We start from the raw sequence: 22,339 nt of genomic DNA on the forward strand, positions 1-22,339 counted from the left end.
TTCTGCTGGGTGCAAGCGTGCCTTGGCAATTTGGGTTTCCTGTGGGTGAATTATTCACAGAGCAGAGCAGAGAGCGATGCAGGGACGCTACGGGCGCTGTTTGCCGAGCCTCCCCAGCGCTGCCGAGAGCTGCGGCCTCCGTCTGGCTCAGTGCCTCTCGCCCTGAGGTGTAGCTGCGTTCTCAGTGCAGGCAGCTTTGGTTCTAAGCAGGGAAGAACCTGAGCCCCAGGGGGCAACACCGGGCTCTGCACGGCGGCAAGGGATTTCTGAGTGCTGGGGACCGGGACACACCGGCAGCGGAGGGGGGACGCTGGTGTCTGGGCTTCGCGAGCTCCCAGAGGCGGCAGCACCACTTGGTCTGCTTCGTCTTCCTCCACAGAAGGGCCCAGAGCGCGGCAGAAGGGGTTCTCTGCTGGCCTCTTGCCTGGACGTGGGGCCCTGGCTGGAAGCCAGGCTCACTCCAGCGCTGGCTCGGGGGCAGCCCTGGGCCTTTCTGCTCGCACCCCACAGTGACTCTAACAGCAGCTTATCCATGCAAAGACAAGGACACAGGTCTCAATTTCTCACTGATTTATTTTTTAAAAAGCCTTCACTTGATCCAAACACAAACCAAGCAGGCCCCATTTCCTCGTACAGCTCTGAAACCATCTGGCAGCCTCTCCCTGACAGTGGACAGCCCCTCCGTGGAGACTGGCCGAGTTCATTCCTGCGCTGACGGTGGACAGCCCCTCTGTGGAGACAGGCTGAGTTCATTCCCACACTGACAGCAGACGGCCCCTCCGTGGAGACTGGCCGAGTTCATTCCTGCGCTGGCTGCAGGGCCCTGGGCTCTTTCTGCTTCTCCATCTGCAGCTTCCCTCCACCGTGGGGAGCCCGTCTCACAGCTCGAGTCAGTGTCTGGATAGTTTGCCTTCCCCAGGAAAATCATGAAAACCAGGAGGAGGAGTGCACCCTGTCCAGCCACATCATGGTCTCTTCATCCACCCACCCAGCCTGCCTGCTTGGAGCCGTACAGACCGGTCACACACAGGACACTGCTGATGCTTTGCTCCTTTCTGTTTCTTTGTGATGAAGTCAGAGTAACCAGGTGAGCTCTCCTTAAAAACACGCAGCTCTCACAACGACCCTGCACGGCGCCCCGCCACGGCCAAGTTCCCTCAGTCGGACGTTTGCAAACTCAAACTCAGGACAGGCATTGTGGCGCAGTGGGTTCAACAGCCACTTGTGAAGCTGGCATCCCACACGGACACTGGTTCAAGCCCCAGCTGCTCCACTTCTGCTTCAGCTCCCTGCTGATGCACCTGGGAAGGCAGCAGAGGCTCAAGCCCTTGGGTCTCTGCACCCAGTCCTGGCTGTTGCAGCCATTTGGGGAGTGACCCAACAGGTCAGCAGATGGAAGACCCCCCTTCCTCTGTGTCACTCTGCCTTTCAAGGAAATAAATAAAACTTTAAGCAAAATGGAAAACACAGTCAGCAACCGCAAAATCTGCGGATTGTTTTGTGTACTTAGTGTGCTGCTGTCAGAGTCAGGACACAGGAACCAGCCACTCATGTCCAGTTTTAAGGGGAAACGGTGGCCCCGCTGCCAGGAGTACTGGGCTCAGAGGCTTCCCTGGAGACCCAACGGTGCCACTTCCCCAGCGGCCACCTCTGCCCCACTCCCAGGCCTGGGTCAGAGACTCCTGTGGTGAGCCCTGGAGGGCGGCCCCTTCCCCTCACGCCTTTCCCGCTCACTCAGGCTGCCTCTTCTCTCCCTCCTGTGTCCTGCCTCTTCTCAGGGTCTTTAGAAAAGAGGAGCTGCCCCCTCCATCCCGCACCTCACCTACCACTCTCCACATCTGCACCTACAGCTGAGGGCTGACCAGCGGGCAGAGTCCTTGCTGAATCCTGACCCCACCGGGAGGGTTCCTGGCCCTGGCCAGCACCACCTCACCAGGCCAGCTCTGCCTCCTCCTCCTATGACACCTGCAGCCGTTTCAGTCCTGGACTTGATCTGGAGGCGCTCACCCATGGGTGTCCCCAGTGGACAGCAGCTTAGACCACGCTCCTCAAGGGTGGCTGGGCGGGCAGATGGGTGGTGACAGTGTGTCCTGGGGACAGTGGAAACACCTCTGAAATCCTGGCACCAGGGAGGCAGAGAGGCCGAGCCAGAGGGGCTAAGCAGAGAGCACTGTGTAGGTCCCAAGCTGAGGCCGGGGCAGCTCTGGGCCTGCAGACCCCACAGAGTCAAGGACACAAGGGAGACACAGGGCTTTGTCTTACTTAAAACGTGTCTCAACAGCCAGAAAAAATGGAGAATTAGAATGGATTCGAGGGGGCCGGCACCATGGCGCAGTAGGTTAATCCTCCGCTTGCAGCGCCAGCATCCCATATGGGTGCCGGTTCTAGTCCCGGCTGCTCCTCTTCCAATCCAGCTCTCTGCTGTGGCCTGGTAAAGCAGTGGAAGATGGCCCAAGTCCTTGGGCCCCTGCATCCGCGTGGGAGGCCCAGAAGAAGCTCCTGGCTCCTGGCTTCGGATCGGTGCAGCTCCGGCCAATGCGGCCATCTGAGGAGTAAACCAACAGAAGGAAGACCTCGCTCGCTCGCTCTCTCCCTCTCACTGTATATAACTCTACCTCTCAAATAAATAAATAAAATCTTAACAAAACAAAAGGATGGGTTCAAGACTACTCCTCAGACTCACGAGATTGTGCGGACTCCAGTGCCCCGTGGGAGGAGTGAGCCTCTTGCGTAACCTCCAGCAGTGGGGGAACCAAGGCTGGCTCCCACGAGACCACAGGAAGCCCCTGCCAGGAGGAAGGGGAGGAAGGGCACGGGATGAGGAGGGGCAGGGGGCTCTACCAGCCCTTGTGTACGACCAACAGGCTCCCTCTCCCGGGGTCGGGGGAGGATGAGGGAGGGGTCGGCCCCTGGTTTCTCTCGCTGTGTGCATCAGGAGCCACAGCAGCTGTCCCGTCACAGCTGCGAAGCCCCGACACAAACAACACTGGTGATGTCCCCACACCCCCACCACTGTGCACTTAGGAGAGACTTGCTATGGGTCTTTCCCTCTCTGTCTCTTCCACACAACCACCTGCCTGCTACGCAGCAGCCCACAAACCAGACGCCACCAGCCTGCTCCCGCGGAGCCCCAGCACACACACTGCTTCCCATCCACTGGGGCTTGCAGGCGAAACCAAGGCCCCCACGCCCCTGCACCCCTCAGGGAGCCATCACAGCGCCCTCTGGCTCCTCGGAGCTTTGGGGGATGCCTCACTGCATGTCTGCAACACTCCTGACATCTCAGAGTGTAGCCATGTGCAGCCTCCTCCACAGGGCTAGAGAGGGTGCCCCACGGTGTCCTTTAATGCAGAGGGGTTCTCCTGACACCTCTAAGCATGGGACCCCACTTCACATCAAACCCAAATTTAAAATTATAACTTCACAGCAGACGCTGACATAAATGGGCTTTCTACCTGCCCAGGGTAGAATCCAGCAATGCTACAGGAAATGGAAGAGGAAGTCCACACCTAGTGTCCCCTTCCCTCGTCCAGCTGTCTTTGCCCAAGTTTCCCCAGGAGCAGGAGGAAGTGCTGGCCAAACACCATCTGATTGACTTCCTCTTTTCTTCTGCAACTCTGCAGTCAATACTGAACATCCAGGAGTTTCACTCTTCAGGGTCAAGGGAGGTTTAAGAAGCTGCTGTCAAAGCTGGCACTTTGCCGCTCCTGAGCTGTCCACAGGCGTGGTGCTGAACTCAGAGGCACTCAGAGGCACACAGAGGCCCTGGGGGTGTCTGTGCCACTGCCCTCCTGCTCTGGCAGTTTCCTGTCTTCATCCTGAAAGCCTGGCCCCAGGCGGTACCCCTTCTGCATGATGCTGTCCCACCATGGCCACCACTCACACTTGGCATGGCCACCTTCCTGACTCCCTCAGTCAGAAGAGACTTGGGCCAGCCCCAGTCATGGGCAATCAACCCCTGCACACCCTCCGTCCTTCTCTGGTCACACCTTGTCTTGACCCCTCTGCTGAGAAGACCACTTCTGCCCCAGATGAAAGAGCTTTGAAACAGCTGTGCCACTGGAAACCCGAGTGAGGCCCCAGCTCCAGCACAGTAGCCGCGGTTCAACACTCGGAGCCATCCACAGAGGGGCCCGGATCACCGGAGCTTCTTGCGCCAGGGAGGCCTCAGGTTCCTCCTCCCGCCCCAATGTGAGGCCTGAGCGCTGTGAGCCCAGGACCCCCAGCCACATACCAAGGAACCATCATGGCTGCAGGATCTCGTGCCAGTGCAGGCTGTGGACCTGAGGGCCAGGAGAAGCTGAGACGAAGCCACGAGCCCAGTGGCCAAGATGAAGGTTATTCTAATGCAATAGTTAAAGCACAAGCAATAAAGTGATCAAAAAAATACTAAACTGTTAACTCTAGATGAGATCAATGTACCCAACTGCCTGTGTCTCAGGCTCCAGTGCCCATCAGCAGAGTCCCCATAACCCTTCGGGAACCAAAACAAGGGGAGGCGCTAACCTGGGCAGCTGTAACCGGCCCACGAAATGCACATTCTCATCACCAGGCTCAAAACAGGAATTCAGGCTTTGAGAGTAATCTACAAGCACCCGCATCCCAAACCCTGACGGCCTCCCTGGCTGCCCCAGGGGCCACCACCCTGTGCCATGCCCTAGGCCACAGCCTGGCTGCTGGATGACAGCACAGAATCCGGAGTCTGAGAAGCGCTACCCCCAAGCCTGTCAGGGTCTCTGCTTCCATCTCAGGGTCACCTGACCTGGGGACCTGGCCTCACCGCATGCTGGTGGGAAGTTCTGGAATGAGACCACTGGCGGTGGAGAGTAGACGCTGTGGCAGATGTCCTACCCAGGGGCTACGTAGTGTGCTGGGCAGGTGGAAGCAGGGGCCACCTCCACCAGGAGCCAGGGGCATTTGGTGTGGTAGTTAAGACGCACCTGGGACACCTGCATTCTGTATCAGGGAGCTTGGGTTCAAGTCCTGGTTCCCTTCCTGATTTCAGCCTCCTGCTACTGTGCAGTCAGGAGGCAACAGGTGACGGCTCAAAGGTTGGGTCCCTGCCACCCACCCGGAGACCCAGAATGAGTTTCCAGCTTATGACTTGGGCCTGGCTCGGGCCCAGGTGTTACAGGCATTTGGGAAGTGAACAAGCAGATGGAAGATCTCTGTCTGTCTGTCTCTCTGTCTTTCAAGTAAAATGAAGACAAGTGATAAATAAAAAGCGGGCAGCATGAGAAAGGCTGGCACCACCAGCCTTGCCTTGGAAGACGGGAAGGAAACGCGGCCCACAGGCCTCCAGGGTTCCTGCCAGCAACGTCTGTGTCAGCCCTGAGGGGATTCTCAGCCTGCCCAGGAAACGCAGGGTGAAGAGAGAGCAGGCTGAGCCGTGGAGCCCAGTGTGATCCCCAAGCAAGCAGGTGGCTGGGAGGTGGCTCTGCTGGTCCACGAGGGCTCCAGGCAGTTCAGAGTCGCTTGTACATTCTTTAACTTCCCTTGAATCACCTCTAGGCTTTGTGGAGCCCGGGACAGGGGCTGCCTTCCCCGTGCCTCACCTTGCTATGTCTGCCCAGGAGGGGCCTCGCGGTCCTGCAGCTGCTGGCCTGGTCTCCGTGTGTCCACCTCTGACTCAGCAGCTCACCCCGGAACTCATTTTCTGAGGGGTTAAAAAGATTTGTGTCAGAAAAGCAGCACTGGCTTGTGGGGGGGCAGGGAGCACTGGCCACAGCTTTACATGGTGCCACTGGCCACAGCTTTACAGAGCACTGCCGCATCCCTCCTCTTGGAACCAACCGGAAGGCAGATGTGGTGGTGGCCTCGTTGGTGTTCCAGGGACAAGAGAAAAACCTCTCTCTGACTTGGGAGCCTCTTATAAGCTTCTGGCTCGTGCACTCCCTCCACCCTCGCCCTCACACAATTGCTGCACCCAGGGGCGATGTCCACTGAGGTGGACAGGCACCAGGGCAAGTCAGGTGGGAGCCACTGGAAAAGACCTGGCATTTAAATCCCCAACTCTGGATTTGCCAACTGGTGAGCGACTGCTTGCTCGGCTTCTCCAGGGACTGGGACCAGCTTTGAGGCTGTCCAGCCTCCCGTGGGGAGCCCGGGCCCCACCCTCACTCCGTGCCTGTCTGCAGCATCTTTTCTGTCCTGTGTCTCTGCTTTTCCACAGCGCAATGCCTCCAGTTAATATTTAATCCCTCACATAAATTCACGCGTCTGGGCAGAGGCAGAACGCGTCCGCTGGACAGGACAAAGAAATGCATTGTGTACCTATTCCCAGCACGTCACTCCCTGTTGCCATGACAACCTGCTCTCTACAACTGTGGAGTTTCAAAGGAAGGTCGTTAAGTAGCCACAATAAAAACAGGAAATGAATATTCCTGCAGCCTGCGCTGCTTCTGAAGCCAGGGAGTGCAGGCTCAGGCTGCTGTTCTCCAGCCCCGGGCTCTGCTCTGAACGCTGTCCCTGGAATTCCAGCACCGAAGGCCCCAGCACCTTCCTTAACTGGTTGTCAAGGAGATGGCATAAAGCCATGTCTTCAGGGGATGGATGGCTGACACGAGGAGTTGGCACCTACTGTGTGCCGCCCCTCCGTGAGCGGTGAGTCTGCTGCAGGCCAGTGCTGAGTGCAGGGGGCTGCCCTGTGCCCCCAGCACTTTCCCATAAGCCGGGGTCTCGTCCCTGAGGGCTCCACCTGTACAGCAGAGCCGGTGCCAAGTGCCACCAGGTGAAAACTGATTCTCAAACCTGTGATGGGCACGTGAGGGCCGCACTCGGGAGACAGGACAGATGCTGCACGCGGCAGACAGGCCAGCAGCCTCCCCCCAGGTGTGCAGCACGAGGTGGAGCCTGCCACAGGGGCCTGTCTCCTCCCCCTGATGCTCCTGCTCCAGGCCTCTCCTGTTCCCCTGCGCAGCTCCATGGGCCTGAGAATCAGCTGCTCCCCAAAGAGCTGCTCCCCCTCCCAGCTGCAGCAAAGCCACCAAGAACAGAGCAGAAGCCTCCCCCGCAACCACAGCGCTGGTCCCCAGGGCCGGCTCAACCGTGACGGGACCCTGCCTGCCAGGACGCAGCCCCCAACCACAGCGCTGGTCCCCAGGGCCGGCTCAACCGTGACAGGACCCTGCCTGCTTTTTCCAGAGGACTTGCTGACAGTCACCACAGGCACTGCCAGAAGCCCAGCCAAGGGCGCCGGTTCTCCATACCCGGCCCCCCGCATGTGGCCAGGTCTTGCCCCACGGACTTGGTGCTCCACCAGACAGGATGTCCTGGCTGGATGCATGGTGGAACAGCCCTGGCATGTGCTGAAACTCCACACAAGGTGCACAGGCTGTGGGGTGTCACTTCCAGGAGTCCTGCTTGCTCTGCACATCCCATGGCAGGGCCAGGAGGCGGAGGATATCACAATCACCGGCAATCGAAGTAAGAAGGGGGCCTTACTTTGGGTCCAGTGGTCTCTGCTCACCAATGCAAACAGGAAACAGACCCCAGAGGCTCCATGTCCTGAGCCAGTGGGGTAGCAGGTCACTTAGGGGCCGCCCGCAGGCTGTGGGCTTTGGGCCCTGGTGTCTTTGCACCTCAAGCCGCCTGATCCCCGCAGCAGCCCCAGGCTCACTTGAATGGGACTCTGGGTGGCAGCCAGTGCCTCCTGGGGCCATGGGGAAGGGAGTCGTCCTCCAATGAGCCGGGGAGATGCTCAGAACCGAGCCCAGGGCAGCCCATCCTTCTCCTGATGGGGGTGCTTTCTCCAGCTCAGCAGCATGGAGGCTCTGGCCCAGGACACACAGTCCCAGGGACAGCAACACAGGCCTGGAACCAGCGTGCTGGCTGCGCTGCTCGTCATGGGCGACAGCCCCCACAGCCCACAGACAGGCTGAGCCTCCCCTCGGGCGTGCCGACCCCACCACCTCGTGGAGGACCCCACTCGGGCCCCCTCTGCAGCTCCTTGACCGTGCCTTCAGCTGATCGCTGGGACAGCGTGTCCCCCTCTGCTCGGCTGGCAGCCCGCCCAGTTTGGGGACAGTTCTGGTTCAACACCACGCTTCAACCCCACAGCAGGGCCAACAGGAAAGCTGAGGCGGAGGCCTGGTCTGGAGCAGAAAGTCCCTGGCTTCAGGGCCTTCTCTGGGTTTGCATCTCTGGTGACCATGGGCTGCCCACCCTACAGCATGAGGCGGGGCAGAGACGGCCACTGGGGCGGAGTCCACATCTCAGTTCCCTGTGCACCCCTCACGTAACACGCACTCAGCATGGAAGCCACTGCGCTCATGGGACATAGGGGCCCCAGCCCTCCCCTCCTCCACCCTGTGTATGGTGGGGGGAAGGGTCTCGCCTCCCCAGCAAGCCAGCCTCCCCCTCTGGATCCAACACGCTCTCCTCCCACTGTCACGCAGAGGGTCCGAGGAGCATCCACGTGGCCTCATTCCCCCAAAACATTCAGCCTGGGCCCCAGGTCCCGCTGGCCGCCTCTCAGTCCCCACCCAGCCACCTTGCCTGAGGCCAAGGCTTTGCTGAGCGCAGCGTGCACCCGGGCCTCCTCCTGCAACGGCAATCCGTGTGCTGCAGCCTCGCCACACACGGCCGCCTGTGCATCCCTCCTCTGCCACAAGTACTGGGCCTGCCCCAGCCCCGGCTCTGTCCCCACACCTCCCCCGCCAGTGGCCATCAGCACCAGGACCCTGCTGTCCTCACACTCCCTGCTTTCCTCTCCTCCTCGGCCAGCAGCTGGGGCCATCCTAGGCCCAGACCTGCCAAGGTGCCCTCTGAGTCACCATTGTGGCCACTCCCTCTGTGTTGCTTTATCTGCAAAACAAACTGTGTGACAATTCCAGGAACATACAGCACTCAAAACAGTGTTATAGCAGATCAAAGTTGGAGGAGCCACACTTCACCCACAGCAGCAGGGCAGCATGGGCCTGGAGTAAAGACCAACAGGAGGTGAGCGGGACAGAACTGCGTTCACGGCCACTGGGGTCCCAACGCACTATGTGAAGGGAAAAGTGGTCTCCGCAGCGCTGGTGACCGGGCCTGCAGGACGACGCTGGGTGCACACAGCTCAGCACAGAGCGAAGCTCCTGGCCTCGGGTGAGGCGGCGCTTTCCTGGATGTGACAGCAGGAGCACAAAGCCCTAACAGGAAACACAGGGGCGTTGTGGTGTGGCCGGTGAAGCCACTGCCTGCAGCTCTTCCTCACCCTGGCTGCTCCGCTTCCCACCCAGCTCCCTGCTGTGGCCTGGGAGAGCAGTGGAAGATGGCCCAAGTGCTGGGGCCCTGCACCCCCCTGGGAGACCCTGGCCCAGCCCCGGCCACTGCAGCCAACTGGGGAGGGGACCAGCAGTTGGAAGATCTCCCTCTCTCTGTTTGTCTCTATATATTACTCTGACTTTCAAAATAAATAAGTAAATCTTAAAAAATAAAGAAAGCACTGATACTTTGGCCTTCATCAAAGTGTAAAACTTTTATTTCCCTTTGTTCTTTTTTCCTTTCATTTTTATTTATTTCAGAGACAGAGGGACAGAGAGGACTCACATATTCCCCAAATGCCTGCAATGGACCAGTGCTAGGCTGGAGCCCGCGCTGGGAGGCAGGAATTCCATCGGGTCTCCCACACGGGCACAGGGATCCAAACACTTGAGCCGTCACTGCTGCCTCTCTGGGTCTGCAGCGACAGGAGACTGGGTCAGGAGCAGTGCCAGGGCTCAGACCCAGCGACTGCCGTACGGGACCCAGTTTTGTTTACTTTTTTAAAGAGTTCTTTTATTTATTTGAAAGGCAGAGTGGCATAGAGAAAGAGACAGACAGAGACAGAGATTTCCTAGCCACCGGTTCATTGCCCAAATGGCTTCACCAGCTGGTGCTGAGCCAGTCCGAATTCTGGGTCCCAGAACTCCATCCGTGTCTCCCACACAGGTGCTTGGGCCCTGCACCCGCATGGGAGACCAGGAGGAAGTACCTGGCTCCTGGCTTTGGATTGGCACGGCGCACCGGCCTCAGCGCGCCGGCTGTAGTGGCCATTTGGGGGGTGAACCAACGGAAAAAGGAAGACCTTTTTATCTGTCTCTGTCTCTGTCTCTCTCTCTCTCTCTCACTCTAACTCTAACTCTGCCTGTCAAAAAAAAAAAAAATTTTTTTAAAGGGCTGTTCTTCAGGGGCCAGTGCTGTGGTGTGGCGGGTTAAGCTGCTGCCTGCGCCAACGGCAACCCATATGGGCACAGGTTCCCGTCCCAGCTGCTCCACTTCAGTTCTTTGCTGATGCACCTGGGAAAGCAGCAGAAGTTGAACCAAGTAATTGGGCTCCTGCACCCTCAATAGAGATCTGGAGGAAGCTCCTGGCTCCTGACCTCAGCCTGGTCCAGCCATTTGGGAAGTGAAACAATGGAGGGAAGATCTCTAACTCTCCCTCTGTTTATCACTCTATCTTTCAAATTAATAAATAAATCTTTAAAAATAAATGAGTAAATAAACCACTGTACTTCAGCCCACACTATGGTAGAGGCTTGCACTCAGGACAGAAGCCTCCCAGAACTCCACAACAAAAACAAGTAAACCAGCTTAAAAATGGGCAGACACTTCTCCAGAGATGTTGCAGGAATGGCACACCCACCAGCCCTCACCAGGAAAATCCAAATCCAGGTCAGGAAATCTGACTTCACACCCTCTGAAAAGGCTGTTGTGTGAATTAAAGAGCAAAGAGACCACAGCAGTTGCGGGTGAGGACTAGAGGCCCAGGAAGCCCCGCTCACTGCTGGTTAAAGCAGCACCAACCGCTGGTGGCTCCCTGACACGGTGCCCGGAGTTATCCCACAGCCCAGCAGCTCCCAGGAGAGATGAGGACATGTCCACGCAAAGCCTCACTCACAACTACTTACAGCACTGTTATTCAACCAAGCAGACAAAATGGAAAAGCCCAACTGTCCACCGACACTGCGGGGGTGACACGGGGAATGTGCTCCTCACAGAGGCTGCAGACCAGCTAATGAGTCTCTGACCTGGCCAGGACGGGCCACGCCACAGACAGGGAGTGGATGCGTGCTGGCCGAGGGCTGGGCACAGGGCAAACGACTTCTCATGGGCATGGGATCCTTTTGGGCATTCAAAATCGTCCAAATTTGCTGTGGTGAGAGACACACAACCCTAAACACACTAACATTGCTAACTGTGAGTTGCATGATGGGAAAATTATATTTCAGTGAAATTGTTTCTAGAAAGTCAACAGCACACTCAGGAAGCCTGTGCGTGAGAGACACAGACTCTGACAGGGTTCCCCCAGCCAGAGATGAAAGCACCCCAGGGTTCTTGGCACCCAAGGCTCAAGAACAGGGGCCCAGGGACCAACTCTGAAAAGGGGACACCCTGGGCAGTTGGGGTTCAGCAGCTTAGGCCGCCTTTTAGAGCACCACTTCCCAAATCACAGTGCTTGTTTAGTCCTGGCTGCTCCCCTTCCAGTCCAGCTCCCTGCTGATGCCCCCAGGAAGCAGCAGACGGTGGTTCAAGGGCTTGGGCCCCCGCACCCACGTGGGAGACCTGGATGGAGCTCCTGGCTCCTGGCTTCAGCCTGGACCAGTCCTGGCCATTGTAGCCATCTAGGGACTGAACCAGTGAGCAGAAGATCTCGCTCTCTCGCTCTCGCTCTCTCTCTCTCTCGCTGTCCCTCTGCCTTTCCAGTAAATAAATAAACCTTTCAAAGAAAACAAGAGAGGATGCCCTTTGCAGCGTCCTGCCCCACCTGGAGTGGCAACACCCAAGAGTCAGACGCATCAGGTGCTTCAAACCTCAGGGACCGTAGGGGAAGGAGGGCGTTGTGTCTGGGGAAGCATTGGGCAATACTTGCATCTGCGGACAGGAAGTGCCTCCTGCCATGACGCAGAAGCCCTCGTCCTGGTGCACACGGGGGCCAGGGGCCACCCTGGGCACACAAGGGGGACAGGGGCCAAGGGCTGCTCCAGGCACACACAGGGGATAAGGATCCACTCTGGGCACACATGAGGGCCAGGTATCTGCTCTGGGCACACACGGGGGCTGGGCTCCTCTCTGAGCAGAGACAGGGGCTGGGGATCCACTCTGGACACACACAGGAGCCGGGGATCCACTGGGCACACACGGGGGCCGTGGATCTCCTCTGGGCACACGTGAGGGCCAGGGATCGGCTCTGGGCACACACAGGGGCAGGGGATCCACTGGGCACACACAGGGGCCGCGGATCTCCTCTGGGCACACGTGAGGGCCAGGGATCGGCTCTGGACACACACAGGAGCCGGGGATCCACTCTGGGCACATGGAGGCCAGGGATCGGCTCTGGGCACACACAGGGGCAGGGGATCCACTCTGGGCACATGGAGGCCAGGGATTGGCTCTGGGGATTCCTGCACAGAACCTCACATTGTGCAGCTGAGTTCTGTGAGCTCAAGTCCTGGACAGCACGGCCACTGCCTGGACCCCAGGCTGGGCTACCTTGGACTCCTCAGCAGACATGGAGTCTGGGGTGCAGCAGGAGGAAGGGAGATGGCTGTGAAGGATGTGTGACGGTCTGTGCAGGGCTGAGGGGTCTCTAAGATCCACCCTCTCCCACCCCAGCCCCCAGGAAGCTGCCGCTGGCCAACGGCAGACAACTGCTTCTGCACAGCCAGGAGGAACACAGCTCCCACCTGCTCCAGTTCCAGGCCAGGATGCGTCAGCAGCTCATTGCACTGGAGCCAAGGGCTGCAGCCAATCCCTCCTGACAGCTGACCCAGTCAAGCGCTCCATGCTCTGCCTGTGACTGCGTGCATGTGCACGTGTGTCTGCCTGTGCGTGTGTGTGCCTATGCCTATATTTGTGCGTGCGTGTGCCTGTACGTGTGTGCTGTGGGGCGGTGCCCAGGGCATGGAGGAGCTGCACAGCCTGCTCCAGGGTTGCTCTCAGGCACAGAGGATGAAAAAGGGGACCTGAGAGGAGCGGGAGCCCCCATCTCACCACACGGAGGAAACCCTTTTCCCCACTCTGCGTGGTTGGGAGAGACTCAAAGAAATTTGCCCAAAAGTGAACGAAACAGCACAAAGATGGGACATACAGAGGAAAAGCAGAGTGAGACCAGACAGAGAAAGACAAGAAAATGGAAGGGAAAATACGAATTAAATAGTTCTTCAACTTCTCAGAAATAAAGGAAATTATATTTTTCAATTAAAAGGCCCATCAAGTGCCCAGCACAGTGAATGGAAAAGACCCACATCCAATAAGCCCAGCGCTGTGAAATCCCAAACCACCAGAAATACAGAAAGGACCCTAAAAGCTTCAGAGGGAAAGCAGTCCCCCAGGCAGGCTCTCTGTGCCCCCCGCAGAGCACAGTAGGAAGCTAGGGTTGCTGGGGTTCCCGGTCACCGGGCAGGGGCGAGCAGAAAGCCATGGGGAGTTCCCACTAGCTCGGCAGCCGCCATGAAAAGGAAGTGCCTAAAGGCAATGCTCAATAACACCCAAAACCCAAAAAGGCCACGATCACAATGGCCAACAAGAGTCGAGGCTATGGTGGGGGCTGGCAGCCTACCCCACAGGACGCTGTCCCATGTCATCCCGTCAGCCCCATGGCCCTGGGGAGAAGGAGCCCCACTGCCCTGCCAGGCCTGGCCTGGAAGACACAGGGCTGCCCTGGAGCAGGCAGAGGGGTTGATGCAGGGAGGGGACGGATCCGATGGTGAGTGCAGTAGGGGAACAGGAAGTCAGAGCCCAGCATTGACAGAACAGGGTGTGTGTACAGTGCGTGTGGTTTATATGTTTGTCACACGTGATGTGTGTGCATGTGGGTGTAGTGTGTGTGTAGATATGTTCATGTGTTATGTGTGGTGTGTGCAGTACGTGTGGTTTATATGTATGTCATATGTGATGTGTATGTGTGCTGTATGTAGTCTGTGGTGTGTGTAGAATGTGTAGGTATGTGCATGTATTGTGAGGGGTGTGATGTGTGCATGTAGTGTGTGTGCAGGTGTGTACATGTGTCATGTGTGTGCATGTGTGGGTCCTGTGCTAATCACTATTTTCTAGGGCTCTGGACCCAGGGCTGCGAAGGAGCCAGAGAGAAGCTTGGTGTACGAGGTGACCACCCCAGGACCTGAGCACCGGCCCAGGACCTGAGCACCAGCCCAGGCCGACGGCCCCAGGGAAGTAGAAAGGTTAAAAAGTCAACAGTCTGACAGCTTGATGGGAAGGAGACACGTCCTCCTCTCAAAATAAGCAGGAGGGTGGCCCCTTGTGTCCACGTGAGCCAGGGAGGTGGCACCTCGTGTCCACGTGAGCCAGGGACGTTAGTCTGGGGACAGCCAGGATCCGATGCCAGGAGAGCCTCATCCCTGGTGCTCCTGACCCACGGAGGCCCAGCCCAGAGCAGCGCTGGACCCAGAGCCACAGGACAGGGCCACGTGGCACAAGCCCCTGCCCCTCCTCGGACAGGGAGCTATGACGCTGCCAGGGACACCCAGGGCCATCCAGGTGTGGCATCCCGTGGGCCGCCCTCTCCCATGGTTCTGGAGAAACGTCTTGTGCGGACTGAAATGTCTTTGCTTTAATGTGTCGGGGTGGAGAATGGCATTAAAATAAAGAGGTGGAAGCAGGACCAAGGGCCACCCTCAGGCCAGCTCCCCTCTGTCCCTCTGGGCTGGGGCAGACCCCAGGCAGCCACAGAGAAGCCCCTTCCACCCTGCTGCGAAGCCCTCCAGCTGGGGGATATGAAACAGCCCAGAGCCCAGGGGGGTGCCCCTCCCCTCACCCCAGCCCCTTCCCCACACACCTGGCAGCTGCCTAGGCTTCGTCCCTGGTTCAGGGGAGTCTGGAGGCAGCACGCCCCACCCCCCACCCCACCCACCCACCCTGCCCTGGGACCAGCTCTTGGCAGGAAGCACAGACAGGGCTGCGGGAAATCAGGGCACGCTTGCTCTTTTCCTCTCCCTTTTTTTAAAGCTGGAATCCAGAGGGAAGGAGAATGAAGACTTGCTGAGTGGAGCAAAGACAAACCTGCTTTTGCTGAGTTTAGGTGAAAATGAGAGAAGAGAGAGGTGGGGGCAGGGACTTGGCAATTCTGTAGCTTTGCACATTTCTCTCATTATTTTGCTTCTAAATCAGCCTCGCTGGTACTTTCTCTATTCAATAAAAGCCAAATGCAAGCCCTGTCCCCTAATCTCTCCAACAGCAGCTCACTGCTGAGAAAATAATACAGATGTGACTTCCAGCCTCACACGCTTTCCTTCCATTTATATGCAAATAGTGACCTTTCACCCAGGCTGTCTCAAAGAAGTGTTTCCTTAAAAATGCAAATAGCATGTTGCAGGCAGTGACTGTGGCTGCCTCTTTCTTATATTATTATCATTATTTCTTTTAACCTTACCAGAGCTGCAAACAACAGCTAAACTGCTCGCAGTAATGACAACTTTCCAAACCAAACCCTAGGCTGCCATCCCAGGCTGCCAGCAGGGACGGGGGGCGGCGGTGTCCTGGTGGGGACTTGGCTGGTGTCACCCTGCACCTACCCAGGGCTGCCAGGCTGCACCCCCAGGCAACCGCCCAGAACCCAGGGAGCTACACTTAGCGCACTCTGCTCCACCCAGACACAGCCAGAGCGCCCCCCCTTCCCCCCTACCCGAGTTCACCCACCACAGGGACACCATCCCAAGACCCCGCACACTCCCACCACCAGGACACGGGGACTGGAGGGTGGTTCCGGACCAGGGCAGAGCAGACACAAGAAGGGGAGCTGGCCCCTTCTGCTCCCATGGCACCCACTGACCAGGCCAGGCCACACAGAGATGGCTGGCCAGGAGCCTGACCCCCAGTGCTGGTGGACGACCAAGTTGACCTGCTGGTTGCGATCAGAGACACCTCTTGGGACCAGGCCCGACTAGACTTGCAGGTGGGGGTCCTGGGACACAGAGGGGTGAGAAGGGGCTGGAGGGTGCAGACTCCTCCCCACGCACTCTGTCTGGATGCAGCACAGGACAGGTGAGTTTGATCCTGGACCACAGGTGGGACTGGTCTCAAGGACATCCTCCCTGGGACCTCTGCGAGCTCCTCCAAGGGCACCCGGGACCCCCGGGATCCAGAAGCGGCTCTGGAATTCTGCTGCGGCATTGCTCACCCTGCAACCAGATGCTTCTCCTGAGCAGAGCTGCCCAGCTCCCCGCCCAGCGACAGGGACCCTGAGCCGCCCCGGGACCCGTCCACACCAGCTCTCCTCTGCAGCTCAGGAAGGAGGGGCCCAGGGCCTCAGACCGGCCACTGAAGCAGGAAGATCCTGGGGCCTCAAGGCACCTCCTGGTGACTTTTTTTTTTAAGATTTATTTATTATTTATTTATTTATTTATTTGAAAGGCAGAGTTAGAGAGAGAGAGAGAGAGAGAGCGAGCATGCACTTCTATCTGCTGGTTCACGCCCCAGATGACCGTGACGGCCAGGGCTGAGCCAGGCTGAAGCCAGGAGCTTCTTGCGGGTCTCCATGGGGTCACCTGGGCCGTCCTCTGCTGCCTTCCCAGGCCATCGGCGGGGAGCTAGGATGCAAGCAGTGGCGTCAAAGGCAGAGGCTGTACCTGCCCCATCACAGCACACCAGCCCTGGGGGTGTGTGATGACTTTGGTGAGAGTAGGGACCCGGACCAAATTCCTGTCTGAGGGAAGAGCAGGCCCCAGGCGCTGCTCCCTGGGGAGTTCAACTTCAGCCCATCGGTGCTCGAGCCCACTACACTGCCTTCCAGGCTGAGAGATACGGCTGCGTTTCCAGCCTGGACGTAGCGTGCTCGGTACACAGAGTGCCAACACTGACCAGGCCTTGGAGAAGACACTTAACACACATGGCGGGGGTGGGGGTGGGTGGGCGGTGACATGCTCAGCTGGAGGAGCTAGCAGAGGAGAAGCCCACCAGGTCCTGCAGGCCACGAGGCACCCCTGGCTGGCACCAGCTCCCACCGCCGTCAGAGGGCTCTCCAGGGGGAGGTGACCCAAGCACAAAGCCCAGGCCCTGGGGAGTAAAAGGAGCTCCCTGTCCAACCACGGGGTCTGCACATAGAGGCTGCAGGGGGTTCCCAGCCAGGCAGGCCGAGCCCATCAGGGAAGATGGAACAGCACCAACGCCCGCAGCTGGCTCCTCGGGGAGCACACGGCAGGGGTGCAGCCGGAAGTGGACTCCTGACCTACAGAACTCACCAGGATGGGAGAGGGCAGAGTGCCTCCACTGCTGGTCTGTGTACGGGGGGAGGGCAAGTGTGCCCTGGGGATTCACCAGGGCAAAGGGTGAACGCGGACTCAGTGGAAGAAAAAACCCAAACCACTGAGAGGAAGCAAAGTCAGACAAACGCTCTGGGTGTGGGGTCCCAGCCCGACTTCCACTTCAAGCCACGGCCGGGAGCACACGGCCTCCTCTCTTCCCCCTGCAAATGTCCCACCACCTGCCCGCAAAAGTCAGGCCCTGCCCTGAGGGTGTCCAGTCCTGGCTGCAGCCTCTCCCCTCGGGCCAAGCAGGATGGTCCTGGGAGACAGAGAGCCGGACGCCACAGGCTGAGGGCCTTGCCAAGGGCGGGGTGTGAGGAGACACATGAGCGCAACCTGGTGCAGCATCTGTGCTGAGCCTGGAAAAGGAAGCAGGAATGGGAGACCTGGCAGACGGGCTGGGGGCCCTGCAGGTCACACGGCCATGGCCTTCTGGGGAGCTGGGCTGGGAGATGAAGCCCAGCTACACTGCTCCCTGCAAAAACTAATTAGCTCCTCGGTGTTGGAGCCCAGGGCACAATGACCCAAGTAAAAACAGCACAGGTGCTTGTTTGCCCCTCGAGAGCCAAACCATGATTTCTGTACTGCCACTCAGATCACAGCCCAGCTGCAATAAAAAAAAAAAAAAAAAAAAAAACCTCCAAGTTCTGCTTTGTTCTATGCAAAACGCTGGGGCACTTGGCGTAACAGTAGGATGCCTGCTTCCACGCTGGAGTACCCAGGTTTGATTCCTGGCTCTGGACCCCCAAACTCCTGCTTTCTGCCGACACAGTCCCTGAAGGCAGCAGCGATAGCTCCTGACACCCACAGGGGAGACCTGGTCCCCAGTCCAGCCCTGGCCCAGCCACTGCTATTGCAGGCCTCTCTCTCTCTCTCTCTCTTCCCCTTTCAAATAAGTGAAAATACATGCATACATACTTTGGTAAGGGTGGGATGTGTGATGAATTCTACAATTCCACGTGCAAGACAATGACCGACAAACCAACCTGAGTCACTCCAGGCTGGGGCCCCGGGACCTGATGCCTGGGGAGACCCGAGCACCTCACATCTGTCCCAAGCACAGTTCCAAGTCTTCTCAGCACCGGCCACACTCTCAGGCCAGGCCAGAGTTCCAGATCAAACCCGGCACAGGGACCCCGCAAACAGCGCACCCTGAGCGCCTGGCCTCAAAGCCACACCCCTGAAAGTAGGGCAGGCGGGGAGGCCCTGAGGCCCCAGACTCCCTCCCGGAGGGCGGGGCTAATCCTGGCCGAGGCCTGAGCTGGCCAGGGCAGATTAAGGTTCTTCCTCTGATTAGAATAACGCTGTTTTTAAGAGCAGATTCTAAGAAAGAAAACAGCCGGGGGGGGGGGGGGGGGGACGGGGGACGGGACGTGCTCAGGTCCATCACACTGAACATGAAAGGATGACGTTTCCAAACTCTGCTTTCCGCTCGAGGTATTTACTAATGTGTTCTCTCTGAAGCAGGCTCAGGGGAAGCCAGAGATAAGAAACATTTTAATTCAGGGAAAAGACTTTTCCTTATTTTTGTTTTAAGCTTTTTGAAGCGGCATTTAGGGGGAGTGGGCAGGGGCCGGGGATGCTGGCACCCATGTGGGCGCTGGTTGAGTCCCGGCTGCTCCACTTCTGATCCAGATCCCTGCTGATGGCCTGGGAAAGCAGCAGGAGATGGCCCAAGTGCTTGGGCCCCTGCACCGTGTGGGAGACCTGGGTAGAGCTCCTGGCTTAGGCCTGGCCCAGCCCTGGACACAGCTGCCCTTGGAGTGAACCGGCGGATGGATACTCCTCTCTCTGTCTCTGTCTCTGTTTCTCTCTCTGTCTCTGCCTCTCTCTTTCTGCAGCTCTGCCTTTCAAATAGCAGATAAATCTTTAAAAAAATAAAAATAAAAAAATAAAGTGACATTTGGGAAAATCTGGACACCTACAAAAGACAGAAAATACGCTGAGAAGCTGGAGAGGCTGCACAAAGCCCCCAGTGGAGCCTGGGCTCGGGGTCTCCCATCAGGAGCTGCTGTCCCCTCTGGGAAAGCCAACAAGGCTGCTTCCCAAAGGCCACTCTCCTGTAAACGTACAACATTCCCTCTTCTGTTTTACTCAAGAGTGACTCAAGGAAGGAGCAGAGAGGGCCCTGGGGGACGGGGAGGGGGAGGACCCCCGTCTGCACCAGAAAGGCCAACAGCAGGGGCTCCCTGGAGCTGTTGGAAGTGGAACCAGCAGGGCATTCCGTCTCCAACGTGCCCAGTAACTTCCACGCCTGGCTGGCCGTCCAGTGTCCTGCTTGCCGAGGATCAGGTGACTACCAGCAGCCCTGCCCACTGAGCCTCCCAGGCCCTGCTCACACCAGTTCAGCGCTGACCCCACCCTACCTCCACCCAGACAGGGGAGCCAACCGCCCCAACCAGGCCTGCCTCACTCTTCCGGAGTGGATATGCTTGGTGCACCAAGTCCATCCAGAAGACCTCTGCCCCCACCAGACTGCCCACAGCCACCACACAGCCTCTTGGGCCCAGCCATCTCTCGTTCATCTGCAGGCCCCTCTCCTGGTGAATTTGTCGAGTGCTGACCGGTGTGAACCAACATCCCAAACAATCCAGCTGTCGCCAGCCTGGGCAGCACCAGGAAAAGTGGTCAGCTGGGCCCTGACCCAGTCTCCCTGATGTGGTTGGTGCCGGCCACACACGCAGCCTCACCTGTGTCACTGCGTGCATGTTCAGTGACCCCAGTCTGAGGAGGAAAGGGTGGGAGGGGCACAGGCAGCACCAGGGAGAGCACCCACCAGGGCCAGGGGACGGGCCAACCTCCAGCTGAGTCTCCCAGGCCAGCCTTGCCCTGACATCCTAACCACGTGGGTACCAGGGGTGTCTGGAGCCAGTGCGTTACTCTGGACATCAGGGCTGTCTCCAGATGTCTGGGCAACACCTGGGGTAACACCAGCCCCAGTTGCACTGCAGACAGAACAGCCGCCGCCTCCCCTCCCCACGCCCCCGCCACCCTGGGTGAACTCCCAGACCCCCATCTGGGCTCCGCAGCCCAGAGCATCAGGGAGGGAAAAGCCTCTGTGTCCAGCTCCCGGGAGCCCCTGCCCAGACCACGCAAGGTCAGACACTGCCCAGGTGCCCGGGGCTTAGGGAGCCCTGTAGGGACCTCAGGCGCCAGGTCCAAGAGACAGAACCGTTCATAAAGCTGCCTCCTCTTTGAAAACAAACTGCCTCCTCCGCCTGACCCAGCCTCCTGCTCAGGCTCGGCCACGGCCTCGTGAGCAGCAGTGTCCAGCACCACAGGACTCCAACCCCGGCTCACCACTCTTTTGTTTACCGCTAATTAACGGGGCCATATGGAAGGGGGTGGTCATCGTGGCCCAGGACCAATGGGAAGGGAGCCCTGGTGGCCAGCAGCCTGGGGCCGAGGGTGCCTCTCCCAGTCGGCAGAGTGGGGCTCTGAGGGGCCGCTGGGCTCGGCCCTGTCCGGCTTCTTGCCTTTTGTTTGCTCACCCAACAGCCGCAGGGCACCCCCAGGATCTCTGTCATGTCTCCTAAGCCAGGGGACAGAATTCCTCACCCCTCTTCCCAGAGGGCCGCTGTGGTAGACACTGTCCAAGCCTCAGGTAGCCACAGAGCTGGGTCTCAGAGGTTATGTCTCAGGAACTAAACACCCAACTCCACCAACCAGTGCTGTCCACTGACGCAAGGTGAGGCAGAGGCGAGAAAGGCTGTCGCTCAGACAGGGCCAGTGGCGAGAGCCCACCCCACGGTGTCCTTGTTGGTGGCGCGGATTTGTGAAGAAAGAAGCAAACTCAGGAGTGCACAGCCCCAGAACCACTGCGCTGCGCTGCCCGCATCGGCTCAGACCGGCGTCCGAGCCCACTCCAGTTTTCAGTTTAAAAATCAGTGACGCAAACACGACAGCAGCCCCACTCCCCAGGCCCACAGCCACAGGTCAAGGAATGGCCGGTTCCGTCCCCAGCGCTCCAAGCCCAACCAGACCAGACAGCCGCTCAGGCAGCCACAGGGCGCACACAGCCAGCCGCTCACGGCAGTGCCTCTCCTCGGTCCCTCGGGTGGGGGTCACACCAGAGACGCCCCCGGCCCGGCCCCTACTGCAGGGGGACCTGCTGCTGCCGAGGGCAGACCGATTGCGCCTCTCCTCCTCCAGAAACGCGCACAAAGTTTCTGCCGTGGCCGCGGCTCCCCCTCCCCCCGCAGCGCTCCTGTCAGACGCACAACACGTTCACCAGCGGCTCGGCTCGGAGAGGCAAGGGCAGCAGCCGCGGCTGGCGGGCGGGGGAGAAAGCCGCGGCGTGCGGGGCAGCTCCGCGGCTGTGGTCCCCACACGGGCTTCTCCCGCAGAAAAAGCCGTGGCCGGCTGCGCGCAGCTCCCCACCGCACCCCGAGGGCACAGCCCGGCACCGGAGCCCGGAGCCCGTCTTTGTCAGCGCTGACTTACCTTCCCCAGCTATTGTCTGTCCTCTTTCAAAATGACATCACGGAAAGCAATCATGAAATTTACATGGGGGGTGCACGGTGGCCGGGGGAGGAGGGGAAGGCAGCTGCCTCCCGTCAGCGGTCACATGTGGGGAAGCCGGCGTGCGGGTTTCCATTAAACGTCCTCTCCGCGTAGTGTGCGAACTCCTAAGCCAGCTAAAGGCGACGTCTCATTTACTTAATGACCGCTCTCATTAGCGGCGGTGGCACGGGCTGGCGAGGAGGCTCCTTTGTAAATACGCTACCCATGAACCCTTGGGGCTCCAATATATCTGTTTACTCTCGGAGGTGAAATAAATTTACAGTATAGCATCAGAGAGATGGATCTGCGGAACTGGGGGTGGGGGGTGCCCAGGCCAGCGGAGCCTGTGACCCCTGCTCTGAGCCTCAGCTGACAGCAGGTGCCCGCGTGCGCCCACGCTGACTCGCCATCAATATGCAGCAGGATCAGAGTTCTTTTCATGCAAAACGCACGGAAGGGCAGGGAGCCTGGCGAGCTCGGCGCTGCCCCCCTCTGCCTCCCCTGCCAGTGGTTCAGTCCAATAATTCCTAATAGCACCAACGAATGACAGATGCCCGGGTTAGCAGGGCCACAGCGAAAGTGCTCGGCAGTATTTATTGCTGGTTAGGAATATG

General features: G+C 58.7%; 1 protein-coding gene across 4 annotated transcripts in view; it reads right to left on the reverse strand.

Annotated features, from left to right (window-relative positions):
* The window catches only part of MYT1 (myelin transcription factor 1), a gene marked incomplete at its 3' end in the record, with an annotated part of 56,884 nt that extends 34,792 nt beyond the window's left edge, over positions 1-22,092 (reverse strand). For 2 of the 4 annotated variants that reach the window (XM_070051344.1, XM_051829051.2), the window contains 2 exon segments: positions 5,556-5,656; positions 21,666-22,091. 4 annotated transcript variants of the gene reach the window in all.
* Between the last annotated feature and the right edge of the window lie 247 nt (positions 22,093-22,339).

The sequence above is a fragment of the Oryctolagus cuniculus genome, chromosome 11 (assembly GCF_964237555.1).
Source record: "Oryctolagus cuniculus chromosome 11, mOryCun1.1, whole genome shotgun sequence".
Lineage (NCBI taxonomy): Eukaryota > Metazoa > Chordata > Mammalia > Lagomorpha > Leporidae > Oryctolagus > Oryctolagus cuniculus.